This window comes from Dasypus novemcinctus, chromosome 10, assembly GCF_030445035.2.
Source record: "Dasypus novemcinctus isolate mDasNov1 chromosome 10, mDasNov1.1.hap2, whole genome shotgun sequence".
NCBI lineage: Eukaryota > Metazoa > Chordata > Mammalia > Cingulata > Dasypodidae > Dasypus > Dasypus novemcinctus.
Genome location: NC_080682.1, coordinates 16,308,112 through 16,333,924, shown reverse-complemented (window position 1 = coordinate 16,333,924; position 25,813 = coordinate 16,308,112). Strand labels below are relative to the sequence as shown.

The 25,813-nt window shown below is 38.7% G+C and overlaps 1 long non-coding RNA gene across 3 annotated transcripts in view; it reads right to left on the bottom strand.

Annotated features, from left to right (window-relative positions):
- The window catches only part of LOC101421690 (uncharacterized), a 59,264-nt gene that overhangs the window by 30,805 nt on the left and 2,646 nt on the right, over window positions 1-25,813 (bottom strand). The gene's annotated exons all lie outside the window — the stretch shown is intronic.

Here is a 25,813-nt window from a genome sequence, read left to right as displayed (position 1 = left end):
TATGAAAGGAGGATCTTTGGTTCACTCATGGGCACTTACTGTCCTCTCTGAAATATTCTTCTATTAGATCAGTATTTTCTGTAGGAAACTAGTCCTGTTGGATAATAGGTGTTTGGGGGGAAGAAATAAATGGTATATGTTCAAACGAGTATGAAGAACAGCAGGCCAATCAAAATAAAGCTAGCATGGGAAGCAGATGTGTCTCAAGCAGTTGGGTGCCTGCCTACTGTATGAGAGGTCCCATGCCTCCTAAAGAAGATGAGCAAGACAGTGGGCTGGTGTGGAGAGATGATGCAATGAGAGACACAATGAGGAAACATAATGAGAGACACAACAAGCAGAGAGCAGAGGTGGCTCGAGTGATTGGGTGCCTCCTTCTCACATGGGAGGTTCTGGGTTTGGTTACTGGTGCCTCCTAAAAAGATAAGCACATGACAGACACAGGAGGCAGTGAGCACAAACAACGAGGGTGGGGGAAGAAATAAATAAATAAAATAAATCTTAAAAAATAAATAAAGCTGGCAGTTTACTGCAGGTTTAGTGAGAGCCTGTAACATGACAGTGTGTAGTCATGCCTCTCTGAGATGAGGGATGCATTTTACCATATTTTCCAAACTCTGTCAGCACCAAACTCCTTTTCATTGGAATATCTTATGAAATGTTGTATTGTGTTGAACCTACTTTGGAAAATGTTGCATTTTCTAATGCTGACCCTGAGTACCAAAAGGGTTGGTTATTTCACTACTGAGTGAAATATACCAGGCATTTCTTAATTTCTCAAGTTCTTGAGAATGTAGCGTAGTTATAGTGGTTTAGTAGGGATCACTTCAAGTGATTGCATAACAGAATTAGTGATTTCCACAGTTAATTCTTTATCTTCACAAAAAACCATGAGATAGATCTTATTACTTTCTCTGCCTACAAATAAGAATGCTGAAGTACAGGTACATTAAATAATTTGCCCAAGGTCACACAACGAGTAAAGGTAGAACTGAGATTTAACCTTGACAGTTTGGTTCCACAGCCCAGGCATACAACCTCATTACTAGCCTTGCAGCATACTCTCAGTATCCTCTATGAACTTGGGCAAATCACTTTGTTTCTCTGTCGTTAATTTAATTCATAATAACATGGAGACAATATTATCTACTCTAATTGCCTCACTGAGTAATTGAGAGATCTCAAAAAACAAAAACAAAAACAAAAAAACACCACACAAAAAAACCCTGTATAAGTACAATAACAAAATTCAGCAACTTTATTCAAACATCTAAGTGGAAAAATACACCAGATGGCTTACTTTTTTTAATTACTAAAAGTTTAAAGTCATGTTATTCAATTCCCTTTCATCCATGCTTCACTATGCTAATGCTATTACCCTTGACTTGTATTTCGAAGGTGCAGTAAGAGTCAAACATGTCTTTTGCACTTCAGAAATAACAGCAGGCTTCTTTGAGTGAGCCTTCCTTACTGGGTCTTCTTACTTCTTTATCAGGTGTTTTAATTATTTTTTTGGTCTGCTCAAGCAAAAACCATGCAATGGACTGGCTTAAACAATGGGATTTTTTTTTTTTTAAGATTTATTATTTATTTATTTCTCTCCCCTTCCCCGTGCCCCCCATCCTCAGTTGTCTGCTCTCTGTGTCCATTCGCTGTGTTTTTCTGTGTCCACTTGGATTCTTGTCAGCAGCACCCAGAATCTGTGTCTCTTTTTGTTGTGTCATCTTGCTGCGTCAGCTGTCCATGTGCGTGGCGCCACTCCTGGGCAGGCCGCGCCCTTCTCATGCAGTATGGCTCTCCCTACCAGGCGCACCCCCTGCTCATGGAGCTCCCCCATGCGGGGGACACCCCCTGTGTGGCACGGCACTCCCTGCGTGCATCAGCACTGTGCGTGGGCCAGCTCACCACAAGGGTCAGGAGGCCCTGGGCTTGAACCCTGGACCTCCCAGGTGGTAGGCAGACGCCCCATCTGTTGGGCCAAATCCACTTCCCAAACAATGGGAATTTAATGCTTACAGTTGGAGGTTAGGAAAAAGTCCAAATTAAGGCACCATCAAAGTGATGCTTCCTCTGAAGACTGTGGCATGCTGGGGCTGGCTGCTGGGAACCCTTGGTCCCTAGTTTGTCACATGGCAGCATCTCTAGGCCTCTCCTCTCTCTTCCAGGTTTGATTGATGTCCAGTTTCTTGCTTCTTGTGGCTTTCTCTCTTTGTCTGAATTTCATTCCCCTTATAAAGGAATAGGATTAGGACCCATCGTGATTGAGGTGGGCCATACCTTAACTGAAGTGGCGTCATCATAAAATACTACTTATAATGGGTTCACACCCATAAGGATTGATTAGGTTCAAGAACATGTTTTTCTGGGATCCATACTGATCCAAATCACCACACCTGGCTCTTTCAAGTAGTGCTTTATGCTTTAGGGTTCCAGGGCTTTGGAAGTTTGTATAAAAATCAAAACAAATTTATGGTGCAAATTATTTATATTATTAAATTATAAGCATTCCTATACAATATGTGGAGATTAATATTAGGAAAATATCTGAGCAACACAACATAAAATATCTTTATAAATAGCATATTATATTAAATACTCAATGTAGCGACATCCTTTAAGTCATGTGGAGTTGCAATTGCTTTTACTTTAAGAACCAAGATCCAGGAAGGATCTTCTTTCCTTCTAAAGAAAAGGAAAGGAGGATTCTCCAGTGTGTGTATATTTCTTTAGTAGAGAAGTTGTGGGTTTACAGAACAATCATGCACAAATACAGTATTCCCATACACCATCCCATCACCACCAACTTGCAACTACAGTTGATGATAGCACATTTTTATAATTGTAGTGTTAATTAATGTCCATCATTTAACTTAGGGTTCACGGTTTGTGTAGTGTAGTTCAGAGGATTAAAAAAATTTATAATTCTTTTACCATATATGTAATCTAACATTTTCTCCTCTTAATCATATTCAGATATATATTTGAGTTCTGTTAACTGCATTCACAATGTTGTGTTATCATCACTACCATCCATTACCACCATCCATTACCAATACATTTCCATCATTCCAAATAGGAACCTTGTCCATTTTAAGCGTTAACTTCCCACTCCCTAACCCCATGCATTATTTAAATTATGGTAACCTAGATTCTGACCCTATGCTTATGCTAATTGTTTCAAATCAGTGAGACCATACAATATTTGACCTTTTGTGTCTGGCTTATTTCACACAACATGAGGTCTTCAAGGTTCATCCAAGCGGCTGTTGCATGTCTCAGGACTTCATTCCTTTTTATGTCCAAATAATATTCTATTGCATATATACACCACATCTTATTTATTCATTCATTGGTTGATGGACCCTTGGCTTGCTTCCATCTTATGGCAATTGTGAAAATGCCACTATGAACATCTCTGAAAATACCTGAATACCAAAATTCTTTTGGGTATATACTAAGTAGGGGGATTGCCAGGTTATATGGTAGTTCTATACTTAAATTTCTGAAGAATCGTCAAACTGTTTTCCACAGCAGTTGCACATTGCCACTAGCAATGAATATTTCTATTTCTCCATATCTTCTCCAAGACTTGTTATTTTCTGTTTTTTTGTTTGTTTGTTTGCTTTGTTTTTTAGTAGTGGACATTCTAATGGGTATGAAATGGTGTCTCATTGTGGTTTTGATTTGCAATTCTTGGATGACTAAAAGTGTTGAGAATCTTTTCATGTGCTTTCTGGCCATTTGCATATCTTTTTTGGAGAGATGTTTGTTCAACTCTTTTCCCCATTTTTTTTTCTTTAGGCGATACCAGGGATTGAATCCAGGACCTGTACATGGGAAGCAGGCATTCAACCACTGAGCTACATCCGGTCTCCATGGGAGTTGATTTTTGTTTGTTTGTTTTTAGGAGGTACCAGGGATCACACCTGGGACCTTGTACATGGGAAGCAGGTGCTCAACCACTTTACCTACATCTGCTCCATTATCCATTTTTTAAATTGGTTTGTGTTTTGTTGTTAAGTTGAAGGATTTCTGGATATTAAACCTTTATTGGATTTGTGGTTTTGAAATATTTCCTCTCATTGTGTAGGTTGTCATTTTCCTTTCATGGTAAAGCCCTTTGAGGACAAAAAATTTTAATTTTGATGAGATCCCATTTATCTGTTTTTTTCATTTGTTGCTTGTGCTTTGGCTGTAAGGTTTAAGAAAACTTTGCCTAACACAAAATACTGAAGATGCTTCCCTACATTTTCTTTTAGGAGTTTGATTGTTCTGGCTTTTATATTAAGGTGTTTGATCCATGTTGTATTGAATTTTGTATGTGGTGTGAAGTAAGAGCCCTCCTTTTATTTTTATTTCTTGCAAATGAACAGCCAGCTTTTCCGGCACTATTTGTTGAAAAGACTATCCTTTCCCAATTGAGTGGTCCTTGCCATCTTGTCAAAAATCAGCTGACCATAAATGTGAAGGTTAATTTCTGAGCTCTAAATACTATTCCATTGGTCTGTATGTTCATCCTTGTACCAGTATCATGCTGTTTTAATTACTGTGTGTTTGTAACGTTTCAAGATTGGGAAGTGTGAGTCTTCCAACTTTATTCCTCTTTTTAAAGATGGCTTTAGCTATTTGGGCCCCCTACCCTTCCACATAAATGTGATTGGCTATTCATTTCTGCAAAGAAGGTTGTTGAAATTTTGTTTGGGATTGCATTGACTCTATGAATTGCTTTGTGTAGTATTGATATCTTGACAATATTAGTCTTTCAATTTAAGAACATGGAATGTCCTTCCATTTATTTAGGTCTTCTTGAATTTCTTTTAGCAATGTTTTGTAGTTTTCTGTGTAAAAGTCCTTTACATCCTTGGTTAGATTTTTTCCTAGATATTTGATGTTTTTAGTTGCTATTGTGAATGGAATTTTTTTCTTGATTTCTTGTTATGATTGATCATTGATTGTGTTTAGAAAGACTATTGATTTCTGGGTGTCAATCTTCAACCCCACCACTTTACTGAATTCATTTATAAGCTCTAGGAGCTTTGCTGTGAATTTTTCAGGATTTTCTGTATATAGGATAATTTCATCTGCAAATAGGGAAAGATTTACTTCTTCCTTTCCAATTTGGATGCCTTTTATTTCTGTTTCTGCCTAATTGCTCTGGCAAGAACTTTCCAGTACAGGTTGAATAATGGTGGTGACAGTGGGTATTTTTGTCTTGTTCCTGGTCTTAGAGGGAATACTTTCAGTCTTTTACCATTAAGTAGGATGTTAGCTGTGGGCCTTTCATATGTGCCCTTTATCATGTTGAGGAAGTTTCCTTCTATTTCTAGTGTCCTAAATTTTTTTTTTTAATCAAGGAAGCATTCTGTATTTTGTCAAATCCTTTTTCTGCATCAATTGAGGTGATCTTGTGGTTTCTTCCTTCATTCTATTAATGTGTATATTACATTAATTGATTTTCTTTCTTTTTCATTAAAAATTTGTTGAGGTGTATCATTCATACATGAAAACACATGTGCAATAAGTGCATAGAAAAAGTTGTGAACTTAAAAAACAAACATGCATAACATCACACAGGGCTCCCATGCCTCACTCTACCACCAATACCTTGCATTGTTGTGAAACATTTGTAACAAATAATGAAAGAGCATCATCAAAGTATTATATTAATTGATTTTCTTATGTTGAACCAAACTTGCATACGAGAGATAAAACCCACTTGATTTTGGTATATGATTCTTTTAATGTGTTGTTAGATTCATTTTGCTAGTATTTTGTTAAGAATTTTTGTATCTATATTCATAAGAGATATTAGTCTGTAGTTTTCCTTTCTTTTGCTATCTTTATCTTGCCTTGTATAAGAGTAATGTTGGTCCTGTAGAATGAGTTAGGGAGTGGTCTCTCATTTTCAATTTTTTTGGAAGCATTTATGTGGAATTGAAGTTAATTCTTCTTGGAATGTTTGGTAGAATTCCCCTGCGAAGTAATATGATCATGGACTTTTCTTTGCTGGGAGGTGTTTGATTACGGATTCAATCTCTTTACTAGTAATCGGTTTGTTGAGATCTTCTATTTCATCTTGAGTCAACGTAGATAGATTCTTTTTCATCTAGGTTATATAATTTACTGACATACAGTTGCTCATAGTATCCTCTTATAGTCCTTTTTATTTCAGTGGAGTTGGTAGTAAAGTCCCCAATTTCATTTATTATTTTCATTACTTGTATCCTTGCTCTCTTTTTCTTTGTCAGTCTAGTTAAAGGTTGGTCAATTTTGTTGATCTTTTCAAACCAAATTTTGGTTTTGTTGCTCTTTTTTTTTCCCCTCCTATTTCATTTATCTCTGCTCTAATCTTTATTTGCTTTTGGTTTCGTTTTCTCTTCTTACTCTAGTCCTTCCAGTTTTGAGGTTAGGTCTCTGAAATCTTTCTTCCTTTTTAATGTAAGCATTTAGAATTATAAATTTCCCTCTCAGCAATGCCTTCACTGTACCCCATAAATTTTTGCATGTTGTATTTTCATTTTCATTTTCATTTTCCTCAAGATATTTCTTAATATTGCTTTTGATTTCCTCTTTAATAGTATGTTGTTTAATTTCCACATATTTGTGAATTTTCCATATTGATTTATAGCTTCATTCTATTGTGGTCCAAGAATATTCATTGTAAGGTTTCAATATTTTAAAATTTATTGAGACATGTTTTGGGATCCACCATATGGTCTCTCCTGGAGAATGATCCATGTGCACTTGAGAAGAACGAGCATTCAGTGTTCTATACATGTCTGTTAGGTCTAGGTGGTTTTGTATAGCATTCAAGACCTGTATTTCCTTATTGATCTTCTGACTAGATGTTCTGTCCATTATGGAGAGTGGTGTGTTGAAGTCTCTATATTTTGGAGCTCTGCTGTTAGGTACATATACATTTAAAATTGTTACATATTCCTGAAGAATTGTCCCTTTAATTAGTATATAATGACCATCTTTGTCCCTTGCATCTTTTTTTTTTTTTTTTGAGTAAGACCAGTAATTTATTTAGGTAGGGAGGGAAGAGAAATGGGAGAAAATAACAGATCAGGGGTCCTAGGTAGAGAGAAAGGGGTTGAAAAGTGATAAAGAGGGCTGATTTATAGACTACAATTTCCCATTATAGGTTATAAATGCCCGAGTTTCACTTGCATGGTGATCCAAGCTGGGAAGAGGCAGCTGGAGTCCAGGTCCAGAGGCAAGAGAGCACGAGGGAGCAAACTCAGGCCTGGCACTGCTTTTGAAATGCTGATTATCCTACCCCTTTGCTAATGGCAGGGGAGGAGTTTCAGCTGTTCACCACTTTGATTGCTTTTTTCTCCCATCAATCTACAGGAGATCCCAATGATAAAGTCCTTGGGGAATATCCAGGGCTTCTCCCGGCTTCCCTTGCATCTCTTTTTGACTTAAAGTATATTTTATCTGATACTAGGATATCTAGCCCAACTCTCTTTTGGTTACTACATGATGGTATATTTATTTTTTCCATTCTTTTACCACCAAACTACTTGTTCCTTTGAATTTTTTTTTTTTCTCTTTGAGGTGCTGGGGCTAAGGATTGAAACTGGGACCTCATATGTGGGAGGCCATCACTCAACCACTGAGCTACACTGGCTCCCCTGAGTTGGTTTTTTTTTTTCACGTTTATTCTCTAGCTTTACTGCAATTGAAATATTACATTCACAGACTACCCCTTTTAGCCACAACCACATTTATAAATCTGCAGTGCTGGTTATACTAAGTATAATGTATTACCATCAACTTTATTCATTTCCAAACATTTAAAGTAAACCTTATGAAAAATTCTACATACATTAAGCATCAGCTTCCATTCTCAACTCATATTCTATTTCCTTGTAACCTACACTGTAGAGTTTACCTCCACGATATTACTCATCGTTTTACTTCATATTATTGAGACCATAAAATATTTGTCCTTTTGTGTCTGGCTTATTTCACTCAACATAATGTCCTCAAGGTTCATCCAAATTGTCATCTTTATCCTGATTTCTTTCCTTCTTTCACACATAGAGTATTTCATTGTATGCATACACCACATTTCGTTTATGCACTCATTCATTGTTGGACACTTGTTTCCATATTTTAGCAGTTGTGAATAATGCTACAATGAACATCAGTGTGCAAATGTCAATTTGTGGGGTTTCTTTCAGTTCTTTTTAATATACATCTTTTTCCTTATTTATTTATTTTTAATAGTATTTTTTTGAAGATACATAGCTCATGAAAAATGTTACATTAAAAATATAAGAGGTTCCCATATATGCCACCCCCCACCCCACCCCTACTCCACCTACATCAACAACCTCTTTCATCACTGTGGCACATTCATTGCATTGAGTGAATACATTTTGGAGCACTGCTGCACCGAATGGATTATAGTCTATATTGTAGTTTACACTCTCCGCTAGTCCATTCAGTGGGTTATGGCAGGATATGTAATGCCCAGCATCTGTCCCTGCAATATCATTTAGGACAATTCCAAGTCCCGAAAATGCCCCCACATCACAGCTCTTCTTCCTTCTCCCTGCCCTCAACAACTACCATGGCCCCTATCTCCACATCCATGCTACAATTTCTTCCATTACTAGTCACAATAACTCTATAGTAGAATACCAGTAAGTCCACTCTAATCCATATTTTATTCCTCCATCCTGTGGACCCTGGGATGGTGATGTCCACTCCACCACTAAATTGAGAGGTGGTTTAGATTCCACATGGTTGATGGATATAATTCTCCTGCTTGCAGTTGTAGGCACTCTCAGTTCTCTGGTGTAGTGGTTGACCATCTTCACCCCCCTGTTAGCTGACCTGAGTAAGTTCAACAAAAAAGAGAGTAGGAGTTGCAACTCTGCTGAGCCTAAGGGCCCAGCTGGCACATGGCCAGTCCAGAGAGTCAAGTCTCCTGAGTACACACCAAACCCAGCACCAACCACAGGTTTAGTAAAAGTGACAGAAGAGGCACGTGTAGAAAGGTCACATCTGAGTCCAACTCCATCACACTCAGGAACACAAATTCCAAAGTAGGGCCCACTGACAATGCACTGAACTCCAGAGCCGTCTGCCATGACTGTAGACCCTGTGCATCTCCATAACCCTCAGGAGCACCAGTACCTGGGATTGTATCTACTTTGGCTGCCTTTGGGATCCTGCTGAGGTATGTATAAGCATGACCCCTCTGGTGACAGCCCAAATCCTTTTTGAAGAATCTTAGCCATATAAACTCATTTGTCTTTACCATTTCCCCCTTTTATTCAAGGTCTTTTTCTAGTTGCTCAGTCAGTTAGTGATTGGTAGTAATCCTTTGGCATGAGGGAGGTTCATCCCCGGGAGTCATGTCCCACACTGGGGGGAAGGTAATGCATTTACATGCTGAGTTTGGCTTAGAGAATGGCCACATTTGAGCAACATGGAAGCTCTTAGGAGGTAACTCTTAAGCACCCTGCAGCTCTAGGCCTAGTTCATATTTCAGGCACACAGGCTCATAAGGATAGCCATAGTTTCAAGGGCTCATTGAACCATCCTTCTTCACTGGTCTTTGCCCTTGCACTTGGGGAATTTTTGCTATTCCACTGGGGAATGTGACAGAGCTCCCCTGGCTAGGAACTCAGCACTTCCTCAGTTGTTGTTTCTAACTGTAACTACTATGAAAACACCCAACAAATATCTGAACATTTTTATATACCCTATATACATGCCCTGGAGAACTCCCTCCCAACTATGTGTCCCCCATCAATAACACCCTACATCAGTGTTCCTCCCTTGCCATAGTTGAACCCCTCTGTGGTCCAAAACTGTTCAAAAAGGAAGCCTAATGTATTGCCAAATTCAATTAATAGGAAAATAAAATAGTAGTGATAGGTTTAAATATTAGAAATAGAATATATATTAATTTAGAAAAACTAAAATAAAAATAAATTGACATATTAAAAAATGAAAAATATCATAAAACTTTGTTTTTGATATTTTGCCTTTCATCACTGCAAGGTGTTGTCCTGGATGTACAGTGGCAAGGCAGTTTCTTTCATTCCTTCCTCAGTGTCTATGTCCATTTTTTCTTTTAATTTTTAATTTTGCCTTCAAAAAAGTTTCAGATCGCAGTAAAGTCATGTATACAATATAAGGGACTCCCATATATTCAACATCAAACCCTTTCCCTTCTTCCCCAGCAATGATCTTTTTACATGTTCATGTTATATTTGCTGTAGCTTATGTATAGATATTGAAACAGCTACCAAACATGGTTCCATTTTGGTTTACATTATCACTTATATTTCAGACTGTACAATTTTCTAAATTTTTAGTTACATGATGGTTTACATTATGGTTTACATTTTAGCCTATAGACTTTTATACATTTTTGATGAAATTTAACATCATTGGATGATCTTTTGGAACACTTCCATTGCCCCCCAGTTACCCTGCTTCCATCTATTCTATTCCTCTCTCCCCCTCCCCCGCAAGGGCCCACAGTGACAATCCCGCTTCCCTGCTTAAAGTACCAGATTCACAGATACTTGCAACAATGCTGAGAGCTTGACACACTAGACTGTCCTACACCACCGAGAGCCACCAATTCTCTCAAAACACACAATTCCCTATGTTTGAGAACATCAGGACTCCTCAGGATGGGGGTATACTTTCCCACACATTGTATGGGTTTCCACCCAATGATATAACTCACTATGACAAGAGGAACACTCACACAGTCCCTAGAAGCTTGCCCCTGTGCCAGATGCGCCGCCCCCCCCCCGATTAAGCACTTTAAACAGGTCCTTATTATATTTTCGAAAGAGTTTTCTCAACATTATAGTTTCAAACACATACCCAACAATCTCCCATGTTCATCTGTTCCCCCCAACTCTCCGCCCAATTCCATGGGCCATCTGACCCATCCTCCCAACCCTAGCCCCCCTCAAGCCTGCAAAACCCTACCCAATAGTATCCCTATGCCTCTGTCTTATCCCTTCCCTGTACTAATACTTACCTCCACTTTATCATAGATTTCATCCATGTAGGCATCAGCTCACAACCTTCTTCTCCCCTCAACAATGCCTGGCTTGCTTCCCTCAACATAAGGTAGTCAAGATTCTCCATGTTATCCCACGTGTTTGTACTGTATTCCTTCTTATAGCTGAGTAATATTCCATTGTATGTATATACCATATTATGTTTATCCATTCATCTGTTGATGGGCATTTGGTTTGATTCCAACTTTTGGCAATAGTGAATAATGCCGCTATGAACATTGTGTGCGTATATCGGTTTGTGTCCTTGTGTTCAGTTCTTCCGAGTATATACCCAGCAGTGGAATTGCTGGGTCATATAGAAATCTATGACTAGTTTTTTGAGAAACTGCCAAACCATCCTCCAGAATGCCTGGATCATTCTGCATTCCTACCAGTAGTGAATGAGTGTCCCCATTCCTCCACATCCTCTCCAAGACTTGTAGTCTTCTGTTTTTTTTTTAATAGCTGCCAGTCTTATGGGAGTAAGATTGTAACTCATTGTAGTTTTGATTTGCGTTTTCCTAATAGCTAGTGATTTTGAGCATCTTTTTATGTGCTTTTTAGCCATTTGAATTTTTTTCTTTGGAGAAGCATCTGTTCAAATCTCTTTTTAAAATGGGTTGATGTCTTTTTATTTTCAAGATATAGGATTTCTTTATATATGCAGGATATAAGTCTCCTATCAGAGATATGATTACCAAATATTTTCTCACATTGGGTAGGCTGTCTTTTCACTTTCTTGATAAACTCCTTTGAGGTGCAATAGGCTTTCATTTTGAGGAGGTCCCATATATCTATTGGTTCTTTTGCTGCTTGTGCTTTGGGTATGAAGTTCATGAAACCATTTCCTATTACAGGGTCCTATAGAAGTTTCCCTATGCTGTTTTCCAAGGTCTTTATGGTCTTGGCTCTTATATTTAGGTCTTTCAGCCATCTTGAATTGATTTTTGTATAAGGTGTGAGATGGTAATCCTCTTTCATTCTTTTTGCATATGGATATCCAGTTCTCCAAGCACCACTTGTTGAAGAGGCCATTCTCTCAGTTGAGTGGGCTTGGTGGCCTTGTCGAATATCAGGTGACTGTATATGTGAGGATCTATATCAGAACTCTCAATTTGATTCCATTGGTCAGTATGTCTATCCTTGTGCCAATACCATGCCGTTTTCACCACTGTAGCTTTGTAGTATGCTTTGAAGACAGGTAATGTGATTCCTCCAATTTCATGTTTTTCGATATGTCTTTAGCTATTTGGGGCCTCTTTCCTTTCCATATAAATTCCATAGTTATTTTTCTAGTTCATTAAAAAATGCTGTGTTGATTTTTATTGGAATTGTTTTGAATCTGTGGATCAGTTTGGGTAGGATAGACATCTTAATGATATTTAGTCTTCCTATCCATGAACAGGGAATATTCTTCCATTTATTTAAGTCTTCTTTGATTTCCTTGAACAGTGTTGTATAGTTTACTGTGTATAAGTCTTTTACATCTTTAAATTTATTCATAGGTATTTGATTTTTAAAATTACTATTGTAAATTGTATTTGTTTCTTGATTTCCTCCTCAGATTGCTCATTATTGGTATACAGAAATGTTACTGATTTTTGCACAGTGATCTTATAACCTGCGACTTTGCTGAACTCATTTATTAGTTCTAGAAGCTTGTCTGTAGACTTCTCAGGGCTTTCTATGTGTAGGATCATGTCATCTGCAAATAGTGAAATTTTGACTTCTTCCTTTCCAGTTTGGATGCCTTTTATATCTGGTTCTTGCATAGATGCTTGAGCAAGCACTTGTAACACGATGTTTAATAGGTGGAGTGATAATGGGCATCCTTGTCTTCTTCCTGATCTTAGAGGGAAAGATTTTAGGATTTCACCATTGTAAATGATATTAGCTATGGGTTTTTCATATATACCCTTTATAATGCTCTGAAAGTTTCCTTCTATTCCTATCTTTTGTAGTGTTTTTATCAGGAAAGTGTACTGTATTTTGTCAAATGCTTTTTCTGCATCTATAGATAACGATCATGTGATTTTTTTTTCCTTCAATCTGTTTACGTGGTGTATTACATTAATTGATTTTCCTATGTTGAACCATCCTTGCATACCAGGAATGAAACCCACTTGGTCATGGTGTATAATTCATTTAATGTGTTGTTGAATATGATTAGCAAGTATTTTGTTGAGGATTTTCACATCTAGGTTCATTAGAGAGATTCGTCTGTAATTTTCCTTTCTTGTGGTGTCTTTGGTATATATAAAAGGGTAATGTTGGCCTCATAGAATGAGTTAGGCAATGTTCCTTCTATTTTGATTTTTTGAAGGGGTTTAAGCAAGATTGGTGTTATTTCTTTCCAGGATGTTTGGTAGAATTCTCCTGTGAAGCCTTCTGGCCCAGGGCTCTTCTTAGTTGGGAGGTTTTTATGACTGATTCCATCTCTTTACCTATGACCTGTTTGTTGAGATCACTAATTTCTTCTTTCATTAATGTAGGCTGCTTATGTGTTTCTAGGAATTTGTCCATTTCCTCTAAATTGTTCTTCTTGTTGGCATATAGTTTTTCTAAGTATCCTCTTATGATATTCTTTATTTCTGTGGGGTCAGTGGTGATATCCCCTTTCTCATTTCTTATTTTGTATATTTGCGTCTTCTCTCTATTTTTCCTTGTTAGTCTAGCTAAGGGCCTGTCAATTTTGTTAATTTTCTCTAAGAACCAGTTCTTTGTTTTGTTTATTTTTTCTAGTGCTTTCTTATTTTCTATTTCATTTAGGTCTGTTCTGATCTTTGTTATTTTCTTTCTTTCTTCTTCCTTTGGGGTTAGTTTGGTTGCTTTTTTTTTTTTATTACTAATCCCTCCACATGTGCAGTTAGGTCTTCAATTTTAGCTATTTCTTCTTTTTTGATGTATGAATTTATGACTATGAATTTCCCTCTCAGTACAGCTTCTGCTGCATCCCATAAGTTTAGATATGTTGTGTTGTCATTTTCATTAGTTTCAAGGTAGTTACTTATTCTTTTGATAGTTCCTCCTTGACCCATTGTTTGTGTAAGAGCGTGTTGTTTAAATTCCATATCTTGGTGACTAATCTGGGTCTCTGGCCTTTGCAGATTTCCAGCTTCATTCCACTGTGGTCAGAGAAATTATTTTGTATGATTTCAACCTTTCTGAATTCATTAAGACTTTCTCTGTGGCCTAGCATGTGGTCTATCTTGGAGAATGATCCATGTACGCTTGAGAAGAATGTATATCCTGCTATATTTGGGTGTAAAGTTCTGTATAGGTCTATTAGGTCCAGCTCCTCTAATATATTGTTCAAAGTCTTTGTTTCTTTATTGGTTCTCTGTTGAAATGTTCTGTCCAAACTTGATAGTGGTGTATGAAAGTCCCCTACTATAATTGTAGAGGCATCTATTCCTTCACTTAGTTTTTCCAATGTTTGCCTCACATATTTGGAGGACCCCTGGTTAGAAGCATAAATGTTTATGATTGTTCTTTCTTCTTGAAAGATTATCCCTTTCATCCCTTTCACTAATATGTAGTGTCCATCTTTGTCTCTCACAATTGTTTTGCATTTAAAGTCTATTTTGTCTGATATTAATATAGCTACTCCTGCCCTTTTTTGGTTATTGTTTGCTTGTAAGATTGTTTTCCAGCCATTCACTTTCAACCTCCTTGAATCCCTGGGTCTAAGATGTGTTTCTTACAGACAGCATATAGATGGGTCATATTTCCTTATCCAATATTCCAGTCTGACTCTCTTGACAGGTGAGTTTAATCCATTGACATTCAATGTTATTACTTTTAAGGAATTACTTATATTAGCCATATTTTCTTTGGATTTGTGTTTGTCATATTCTATTTGATTTTCTTTTTCTGTTTTTGTCTTTTTAGTTGCTCTTACACTCTCCTCCAACTCTGTCTCTCTTGTTTTTCTCTTTCTTCCTGCAGAACCCCCTTTAGTATTTCTTGAAGGGCAGGATTCTTGTTGGCATACTCTCTTAGTTTCTGTTTATCTGTGAATATTTTGATCTCTCAATCATTTTTGAATGCCAGCTTTGCTAGGTAGGGTATACTTGGTTGGAAATTTTTTTCTTTCAGTACCTTGACTATGTCATACCACTGCCTTCTTGCTTCCATGGTTTCAAATGAGAAATCAGCACTTAATCTTATTGAGCTTTCCTCATATGTGATGGTTCTCTTTTCTCTTGCTGCTTTCAGTATTTTCTCTTTGTCTTGAGAGTTGAATTATTTGATGTCTTGGAGTAGACCTGTTGGGATTTATGCAGTTTGGGGTGCATTGTGCTTCCTGGATATGTACATCCATTTCTTTCAATAGGTTTGGGAAGTTTTCAGCCATTATTTCCTCCAACACCCCCTCTGTCCCCTTTCCCTTTTCTTCTCCTTCTGGGATGCCTATAATGCATATGTTTGTGCATTTTTTTGTTGTCATTCAGTTCCTTAAGTCCCTGCTGGATTTCTTTTTCTATCTTTTTATCAACCAATTCAACTATCTGTTTGATTTCAGATGTACTGTCTTCCACATCACTAATTCTTTCCTCTGCCTCTTCAAATATGCTTTATTTGCTGAGTGTATTTTTTATTTCCTAGATTGTGCCATTCATCACCATCATATCCATTATCTTTTTGTGTATGTTTACAATTTCTTCTGTATGCTCTCCAAGTGTTTTCTTAATATCCTTTAATTCTTTCTTCATGTCATTAAATTGGTCCATGATATGTTTTGAGAACTTTGATTAGTTGTTTGATGTTCTGCTCCTCTTCCTGGTTTTTAGTTTGTTCATTGGGTTGGGCCATGTTTTCCTGATTATTGGCATGGTTTGTAATTTTTTGTTGCTATCTGGTCATCATTTTATCTTGATGGGTTTGTTCAGTTGATTAGCTCCTTGTCTAGTCTTGGGGTTAGTTAGGTGCTGTTTTTGTGTGTGTGTGTGTGAAGTCCTCTCTTTGACACTTTGTTCTTCTTATTCTATTTCCTTGTTGTTGTCTAAGTTCCCTTGAAGGAAAATATTAGGGCCAGGGAAAGCAAAAGAGGTAAGAAAGGAAAAGTATGAAAGTTGTACTGATAGTAAATGTTAGCAGAAGAACCATGTGAGATCTAGGGGAATGGATATTAATATCATGTAAGCTGTGTAGAGTTATAACAGTAAAAAAGTGGAGTATCTACAATGAGATGGTAAACTCAATATGGGGAAGAATATATTAAGAATTAAAAGACCCATGTGGCTAGGAGAGAGGGAAAGAGAAAAGAAAGGACAATAACATAAAAAGTGAATAAAAGATAGAAACAGAATAGAGGTGTTAGAAATAAAAAGTCAGAAAAATTGTGGGCTAAACAAGGAGAGGTGGAATGTAAGAGAAACAATAGGCAATGGAAGACAGAAAGATGTAAAGGAAAGGGGATAGCAATGGTAGCCAAAATCAGTATACCCAGAAAAGAGGAAATCAAGGATGAGGAAGCACAGCAAATAAGTATACTGCTTTCAGTACCTGATAGAAAAAAAGGAAAAAAGAGGAAAAAAAAAAAAAAAAAGGAAAGAGAGAAAAAAGAAAAGAAAGAAGACCCATGGGGGGATAAAGAGGAAGGAAAGACAAGAAAACAAACCAATAAAAAAGACAAGACAAGGCCTCAAGCAATGAATCCTCTTTGCAGTTGAATAAACTGCTTAGGAGTCTATCCTTCCCCCTTTTGTCCCTTCCTCACTTCTCTCTCTCCCAGGGTAGCAAGAAGGCCATGTGAGGGCTCCCCTTGGAGATTCAAACCAACTCACCACAGAAAATAATGACTTTTAGTTTATTTGATAGAGAGAACCCACACCTTGCCAGGAACCCTAAATATGCTTTTGGAAGCCTACAAAGCATGACCTATTGTCCCCTTCCCTTAGGTATTCTATGCAGGACTAGTTAATTTTCTGACTCCACCTTCTCCCAGACCAAGTTTCCCTATTCCAGGACATTTAGGTAAATCAGGCACTCTCAGCAGATTCACCTCTCCTCTACTCCTAGCCTCTCCCCAACCCAGTTGGCTTGCTCCTCCAAGCTAAAAAAAAAAAAAAAAGGTGTGTGTGTGTGGGACCAGACAATTGAATCTGCATTTCTCAGGCCCCTCTGCACTCCTCACCAAAACCCTCCCACTCTCAGAGTTTGTCCGAGACTGGAGGGCCAGGGGAATGCTGGAGTTTGAGGAGTGCTGGGTTTGGAGAACGTGGGCTTGGGGAATGTGGGCTCAGGGAACATGGGTTTGGGGAATGTGGGTTACAGGGAATACAGGGTTTGGGGACCATGAAGTTCAGGGAACATGGGTTCGGGGATGGCATGTTTGGGGAATATGGGATTGGAAATGCTGCTGTGTGACTGGCGGTGTTCAGGGTATGCTGTGGCTATCAGCCCTGGGGGAAGGGTTTAGCCTTCCCACAGCTTCTGGCTCTAGTGTCAGAAACCCATAGTTTTACCTTGAGCAAGCACTCCTTTTGTTGTAGTCTCTCCAAATTGATGTCCAGAAACCTCCTGCTTTGTGGGTTCCTCCTGCTTTGTGGCTCACTGGGGCAGGATTCTGTTCCCACTTAGCTGGTTTTTTGCAGGAGAGTTGATGAGGGTGCACTCACTCAGATGCCATCTTGTCATGCCCCCCTCACCCCCCCAAGTTGGTATTTTTGTTTTTTTGTTTGTTTTAGTTGTTAGGAGATACCGGGGATTGAACCTAGGACCTCATATATATATGTGACGCAGGTGCTCAATCACTTGAGCTACATCTGCTCCCCCTTTGAATTTAATATGAGTCTCTTGCAGAAAGCATACAGTTGGTTTATGCTTTTTAAAAATCCATTCTGCCAATCTCTGCCTTTTGACTGGAGATTTTAATCCACTTATATTTAAGTCACTTCTGATAATAAGAGACTTTCTTCTGCCATTTTGCTATTTAGCCTTTGTAAATCTTATGTCTTTTTTGTCTCTCAATTCCATTAATGTGTACTTTTATATTTATTTGTTTTCTTATAATAAACTTTATTTTTTAAAGAAGTTTTAGATTACAGGAAAGTTACATAAAAAATATAGAGGATTCCCATCTACCTTGCCCTTCTCCCCCTCCCATATTTCCCCCTATTAATAACATCTTACATTAGTGTGGTACATTTGTTATAATTGATGAACAAATATTGAAGCATTGCTAATAATCAAGGTCTACAGTTTACATTAGGGTTTACACTTTGCACCATACAGATTTATAGGTCTTGACAAAATGTATAATGATCTGTACCCATCATTGCAATATCAGGCAGAACAATTCTAATATCCCCAAAATGCCCAATGTTCCACCTATTCTTCCTTTCCCTTCCCCTCAGGAACTCTGATAACCACTATCTTTATATCAATGTTTCTTTTATATTTACTTGTTTTTGTGTTGTAACATATTGAATGCCTTCTCATTTCTATCTAGATATATTTTTCATTTATTTTCCTTGTGATTACTGTGGGATTAAAATTTAACACCCTAAATATATAACAATCATATTTGGTTTGACACCAACTTAACTTCAATAGCATGCAAATATTTTTTCCCAAACTCCTCTGTCCCACTGCCATCTTTTTTTTTCATACTTGTTACCACTTATATTTTTGTATATTGTATGTCCAGAAACATAGATTTATCATTACTTTCATGCATTTGGCATTTTAGCACCTATAGGAAGTAGGAAATGGAGTTACATACCAAACAATACAATACAATAATACTTGCATTTATAATTACCCAAATGGTTACTTTTACTGCAGTTGTTTATTTCTTTATACTTTTGGACTACTTTCTAGTTTCTTTTCCTTTCAGTTTGAAGAATTCCCTTTAGCATTGTTTGTACGGTATGTCCAGTGGTGATGAACTCCCTCAGATTTTGGTTATCTGAAAATGTCTTAATCTCTCCCTCATTTTTCAAAGAGAGTCTCACCAAATATAAAATTCTTGGTTGGCAGTTGTTTTCTTTCCACATTTTAAGTATTTCCACACTACATTCTTGCCACCACTGGTTTTGATTGGTACTCTATCTAATTGGGACTTGCTTGTATTTAACACTTAGCTTTTCTCTTGGAGCTTTCAGAATTCTCACCTTGTCCTTTGCATTCAATAGTGTGATCAGTATGTGATCGGGTATATTCTTCTTCATGTTTATCCTGTTAGGTGTTTTCTGAGCTTCTTGGATGTGCATATTCACATCTTTTGGTAAATATGGAGAGTTCTCTGTTATTTCCATGCCTATTCATTCTGGTCCTTTCTCTCTCCCTTTGTTTTTTTCCTTCTGGGACACTCATCATACAACTATCGATGCATTTGATGATGTCCTATAGCTTCCTTAGACTATTTTCACTTTTCATATATATTTTTCTTTCTGCTTCTCAGCCTGACTCATTTCAAGGATCATTTATACAAGTTCACCAATTCTTTCTTTTTTATAGCTCCAATCCACTTTTTTTTAAAAGAACAAAGCCTTTTTATTGTTTAAAACATATTACACAATAATCAAATCTTTTTAAAATTAAGGTTTTAAAAAATGTTCAACCTTTTTATTCTCTTTGGAAATAACACTTTAATACATTGTACATAGAAAGCAGAGAATAAAATTAATCAATCCTACTGACTCTAGTTTAAATAAGCTAATATGTTGGAGAATTAACTCTGTGGGCTAAAGTTTCCTCCAAATTTTAACCTTTTTAACTAAAGTAAATTATAGCTTATCACCTCTGGATCAATTTCAGCTGTCCACCACAGCCACTAATGATGCCCAGAGATTATAATTACTTAATGATACTGTTTTGCCATAGTTGTACATACTTATTTCTGTTAGTCCACAGACAGCATAACTACTTGGATATGTCTTAATCTTTTTTCTATTAATCAATTAGAAACAGATAATAAAGGTTATAAAGCACAAGTCAGATTATAAAGGACATGTCATTAAGAGGAAAACCACTGCATTTTAAAAGAATCAGGACTATTCAATTATTCAATTCAGTGAGCATTTTTCTAGTACCAGCAGTAATAGTCTCCTTTCAATTCTAATATAGCTGCTATGTTTGGGCCTTACACTTACACCACAAGTAAGGAGAGGTATAGATTTATTTTTAAGGTACTTAATTCAAATGTTTCCTTCTATTTGGCAAGAATTGCTACATTAAAATGTAAGGCAAGAAAATCTCAACTGTAACGAAATCTATTTTCTAGGAAATAATTTTTACAACTTTGCAACCAGGGATAACCTTGTTACTTTGTAAAACAGCTTTATAACACAAAAGGTATTAGCCCAAACAACAAAAAATGTTTCTATTGCTAAAACCATTACAGTTAAAAGTGAGCAAAAATCAAATTGAAACCACAAGACTTGATATTCTGAGGCTCTGGAACTCAAGTCAAAGGAAGGACCCTCCAACAACAAGAACAACAAAAATTAAGATGATCTTGGGCAGTGGAAAAAGCAGAACTGAAGAGAAGAGACCAGGCGGTGTATCATGAAGTGATGAGGCCATCAGCCATTTTCTCCACAAAAACCTGTGAGGCAGCAGAGCTCGGTGATATATGCTACCTTGGCTCTCTCTTTTGCTCCTTCACTTGGACTCATAAACCTCTTTAAGACATCATCCACCTCCTCCAGAACTAACTGGGACTTCAGGAGATGAGTGGGGTGATCCTGGCCTCAAGTAAATATCCCAGGTGGCAGTTGGGGGACCCTCACAATCTTACTGGTGATCTTTACTGTGAGCACCATGAAATCCTGCTTGTACCCTTCAAAGTCAGATAACATGGTGCCTCTGAGTGACCTGCCTGAACTGGAGCCGAGGTTGAGGCAGTGGCTATGTGGGACGTGGGACACCGGTGTAGAGACCCCATGAAGCGCCCACAAGAACAACCCAATCTGCTTTTGAAATCTTCCCGAACATTTTAAATTTATTTTTGTCTTCAATTCCAGTATTTGTATTTTGTTCCTTTTTAAAATTTCTGTTTACCATGACTCATATATTGCTCATTCACTGTTTTCCTTATATCCTTTGGTTCTTACTCTGTACTTTCCTTTATCTCTGTGAGCATTTTATGATCATTTTTTTAAAAAGGTTTTGTTTGGAACTTATACATTTTTGTCTTCTTCAATGGTGTTTTCTATATTTTTATCCTCTTACTTTGGATGTCCCATCATTTCCTCTTTCTCTGTTTGTCCTGTACTCTTTTGTTGCACATGGTACATTAAGTCTGGAATTTCTTCCCTGGGATGTCTGTTTCTTGGTGTTGTAACCAGCTGGTGATAAGACAGAGATTTTCTTGAATTTCAGCCCTCCTTTCAGAAAGATCTGCCCAGTACAAATGTGTGCAGGGTTTTCCCTCTCTTTCTGGGCCTCTGTCTTTCCCCTGGGCTTTTGTTTGTTAGTTATTTTGATGTCTCCCCATTTATAGGAGTTTAGACAGGCCTCCCTCTCCTGGATGTTTGAAGCCAGCAGGCCTTTGTCCTGGTCTGTCCACCTCTATAGTTTTTTATATCTCTTTCATTGTCTCTGGCTGCTTTTGTCTGGAGAGCAAATTCTGAGAGGAGGATTACTCTGAAGAAGACTCTCCCTAGTCAGTATTTCCCAGCCCAGACAGTGTCAGGGACTCATGAAGAGGGTACAGACTGGTTCCCAAGTGCCCTGAGGAAGGGATTAGGAGGGGTTCCAAAAGCTTCTCTGATGGCTTCCCCAAGCTGATCTTTCCTGGTCTGTCCAGCAACTGTAGCCCTTCAGCTAACTGTCCTCCACACCCCTGAGGTAGCACTGCATCTTTAAATTTCCACAGCCTCCACTGCTGGAAACCATGGTTGCAGCTGCCTTTGTCTAGTGTGGGTTGAAACAATAGCTGTTCTCAGCCAGGCCTCCAGTGATCCAAATTTGCTCATCAAAAGTCATGATCAGTAGGACACACAGTGTACTGCCCAGATCATGAGGATATGATTTCCTAGGGAAAAAGGGACATTCCTGTCCACTAAATGGGGGGAATTCCTAAGGCCAAATGTAAAAGCCCAAGACAAGACCCAGACACATAAGGGACCACAGAGGCCCCTACACTTCAGCCTGGGGCTATTCTCTAAACTGATAGTAAGGATAAACTCCAAATGAGAGCACTAACACAGGTGAGTCTGGAAGGACTGGGAAAGGTGTGCTTTCTTCTTCTACTCCTTCTCCTTCTCCTCCTCCTCCTCATTCTCCTCATCCTTGCTCTGTCTGTGATCAGTGACCAGCAATGTCCACCCCTGTTCTTGTCACCTTTCTGTCACCAGCAGCTAGCCAGAGGCTCGACCTTGCAGCAGCTTGCCATAAGAGTGAGGGTATCTGCATCTTGGAGAAAGCAATTTACTGTTCTTTATTGTGGTTTATCAGCCTTTTCCTCCTGCTCTTCCCTGGATGCTCTACAGTGTTCTTCTGGCTTCTGGAGTTTCAAATATTTGCTTCAGACATTTTCTTTTTAATAGTTGTTTTGGTGGAAGACTGAGCCCTGGAACTCCCTCTTCCACCCTCTTCTCTTGAAGCTCCTGTAGCACATTCTGTTTTTATTTATTCTCAAAATATTTGCAGTGCATCCACTTCATGGCGGCCCTGGATCTATGAAAGTGAATAATACCCTATTATTGTTCTCAAGCAATTCATTGGCCAGGGAGACCAATGTGTAAACAGCTAAGTACAAAACAATATGAGGTGTGCTTGAATAAGGGATCTGAATAAGTTTTGTGAGGGAGAGGCTAAGGGGACTACCTGGGTGAACAAGGGACATTTCAGTTCTGAAGGAGGAGGAGAAATTTGCCAGACATGAAGCATAGGATGGACATATCAGGATGAAGTAGATGGGAAATCATGAAAGGATGCTCTAGGTTCAGAGAAGAGGTGGGGATTTGGTGAGGCTGATGGTGAGGCTGTATGTGACAGAGAGTGACAGGTTATGAGCTGGAAAGGGAGACAGGGGCCAGATTCGGCAAAACCTTGGGTGCAATTCTAAGACAAGTCTAGGCTCCTAACTCCTTGTAATGAGAAGCCACTGATGGGTTATAATCATAAGAAAGACATAAGCACATCCATAGTATCAAAAGAGTCACTTAATAACATTTCATAAATGTTTACCAAGTGCCTAGTTTTTTTTCTCTTTATTTTTTTAATGTTAAATTCAAAAAATATGAGGTTCCCATATAGCCCCCACTCCCCTCCCCATAACAATAACCTCCTCCATCATCATGAGACATTCACTGCACTTGGTGAATACATCTCTGAACACAGCTGCACCTCATGGTCAATGGTCCACACCATAGCCCACACTCTCTCACAGTCCACCCAGTGGGCCATGGGAGGACATACACAGTCCGGTAACTGTCCCAGCAGCACCACCCAGGACAACTCCAAGTCCTGAAAACGTCCCCACATCACATCTCTTCCTCCCACTCCCTACCCCCAGCAGCCATCATTACCACTTTCTCCACACCAATGCCACATTTTCTTCGATTACTAATCACAATAGTTCATGAATAGAATATCAGTAAGTTCCCTCTAATCCTTACTCTATTCCTCCATCCTGTGTCCACTACACATCTATATCAAGAGGGAGCTTAGATTCCACAAGGATGCTGGATGCAATTTTCCTGCTTTCAGTTGTAGGCACTTTTGGCTTCCTGGTGTGGTGGTTGACCTTCTTCACCTCCATGTTAGCTGAGTGGGGTAAGTCCAATACACCAGAGTGTAGGAGTTGCAAGTCTGTTGAGGCTCAGGGCCCAGCTATCACATGGTCAGTCCAGAGATTCAGGTCCCCTGGGTATACATTAAACCCCAGCACCAACTACAGTTCCAGGAAAAGCAACAGGAGAGACTTGTGGACAAAGATCACATCTGAGTCCAGCTCCATCACACAGAAACACAAATTCCAAAGTAGGGCCAACTGACATGGCACTGAACTCCATCTGCCATGACCATAGAACTATGGGTCTCTGTAGCCCTCAAAAGAACCAATACCTGGGGTTGTATCTACTTTATCTGTCTCTGGAACTCTGCTGAGGTGTGCATAAGGGCAACCCCTCTGATAACCTCCTGCCTCTTTTTGGAGACTCATAGCCATATAAACTCCATTTGTCCTTTCCATTTCCCCCTTTTATTCAGGTCAAAAAGCATTTTTAACTCCTGGTATTATATGTAGACTGAGACATTCTGTTGGTCTGGGTTGACCCTTTTATTCAAGGTCATTTTCTAGTTACATCATCAGCTGGTACTTGGTAGTAATTCCTCGGCGCCAGGGAGGCTCATCCCTGGGAGTCATGTCCCACCCTGGGGGGAAGGTAACACATTTACATGCTGAGTTTGACTTCGAGACTGGCCACATTTGAGCAACATGGAGGCTCTCAGGAGACAACTCTTAGGCACCCTACAGCTCTATTGAGTGCCTAGTTTTTGACTCTTTGTTCTGGAGAAGGGAGACAAGGCCGATGCCCTCACAAACCTCACAGAGAATGGGAGAGGTAGATAAGTGGTGGGGTAGGGGCTATGATGGAGAAGTTCAGGCTGTCATAAAGGCATGTTCTAGGGACACTTAACTCGATCATGGAGGGTGAGGTACTTTCCAAAGGGAGCATCTACTCTGAGGCCTGGAGAATGCTTTGGAATTGTTCATGTCAGATATGGTGGAGAACAGAGCTCTAAGCAGGTGAAATTGCACAATGCTGGCATTTTAACATGAAGGATTCTTCGTCTTCATGCCCTTGTCATCCCTTCCTCCTGAGTGTGGGCTCACCTCGTGACACTTCTAATGAATAGAATATGGAAAAAGTAATGTGGCATCACATCTGAGAAGAGATTATACAAAGACTTTGGGCTCCATCTCTTCTCCGTCTTTCACCTGCTTCCCCTGATGGAAGCCAGTTGCCATGTTGTGAGCTACCCTATGGAGAAGCCTACATGGCAAGGAACCAAGAGCAGTCTCCAGCCAACAGTAAGTGAGGAACTGAGGGCCTCATTCCAACAGCCCATGAGGACCTGAATCCTGCCAACAACCAAGGAAGTGAGCTTAGAAGCAGATCCTTCCCCAGTCTAACCTTCAGATAAGACAGTAGTCCCAGCTAATGTCTTAATTGTAGGCTTGTGAGAGTCCTTGAGGCACCAGTTAAGCTCCACCTAGATTCCTGAATCACAGAAACTGTGAGAAACTAAAAGTTTGTTGTTTAAAGCTGCTAAGTGATGGGACAATTTGTTATTCAGAAAGCAATAACACACAAACTGTAAGGGGAAAAAATCCCTACAAGTATGTAAATGTATTCTCCATCCTCCATGCAGTGGAAGAAGAGAAAGGATCTTACCTTCCAATCATGCTGCTCCTTTTATCTCAGTCCACTGAATGCTACACCCTGAAGACACTGCTTCAAGGTAGACCCACCAGAAAATGGTCTCATCTGTTCCACAGTAAGTGCTAGTGCTCAAGATAGGGTAAGGTTCAACCTTGCTCTCCAATGGGAAAGAATAGCTTAAGAGACAGGAGAGAGTGGGAAGAGCCCCCTATAAATCTATGGATTCTCTCTTTCAATTGTTTGTAAAGGCAACATTGAGTGTTGGCTGATTTATTTATTTGTAACTAAAATGCAAACATTTGAATTATTTAATGGGGAAACAGTTATAGTAGGACCTGGTAGGTAGGAAACCAAGTACTATTGTGGGGAATAAAAATGAAAATACATCATATAGAAGGGGCTTTTGCTCCTACTGATCCT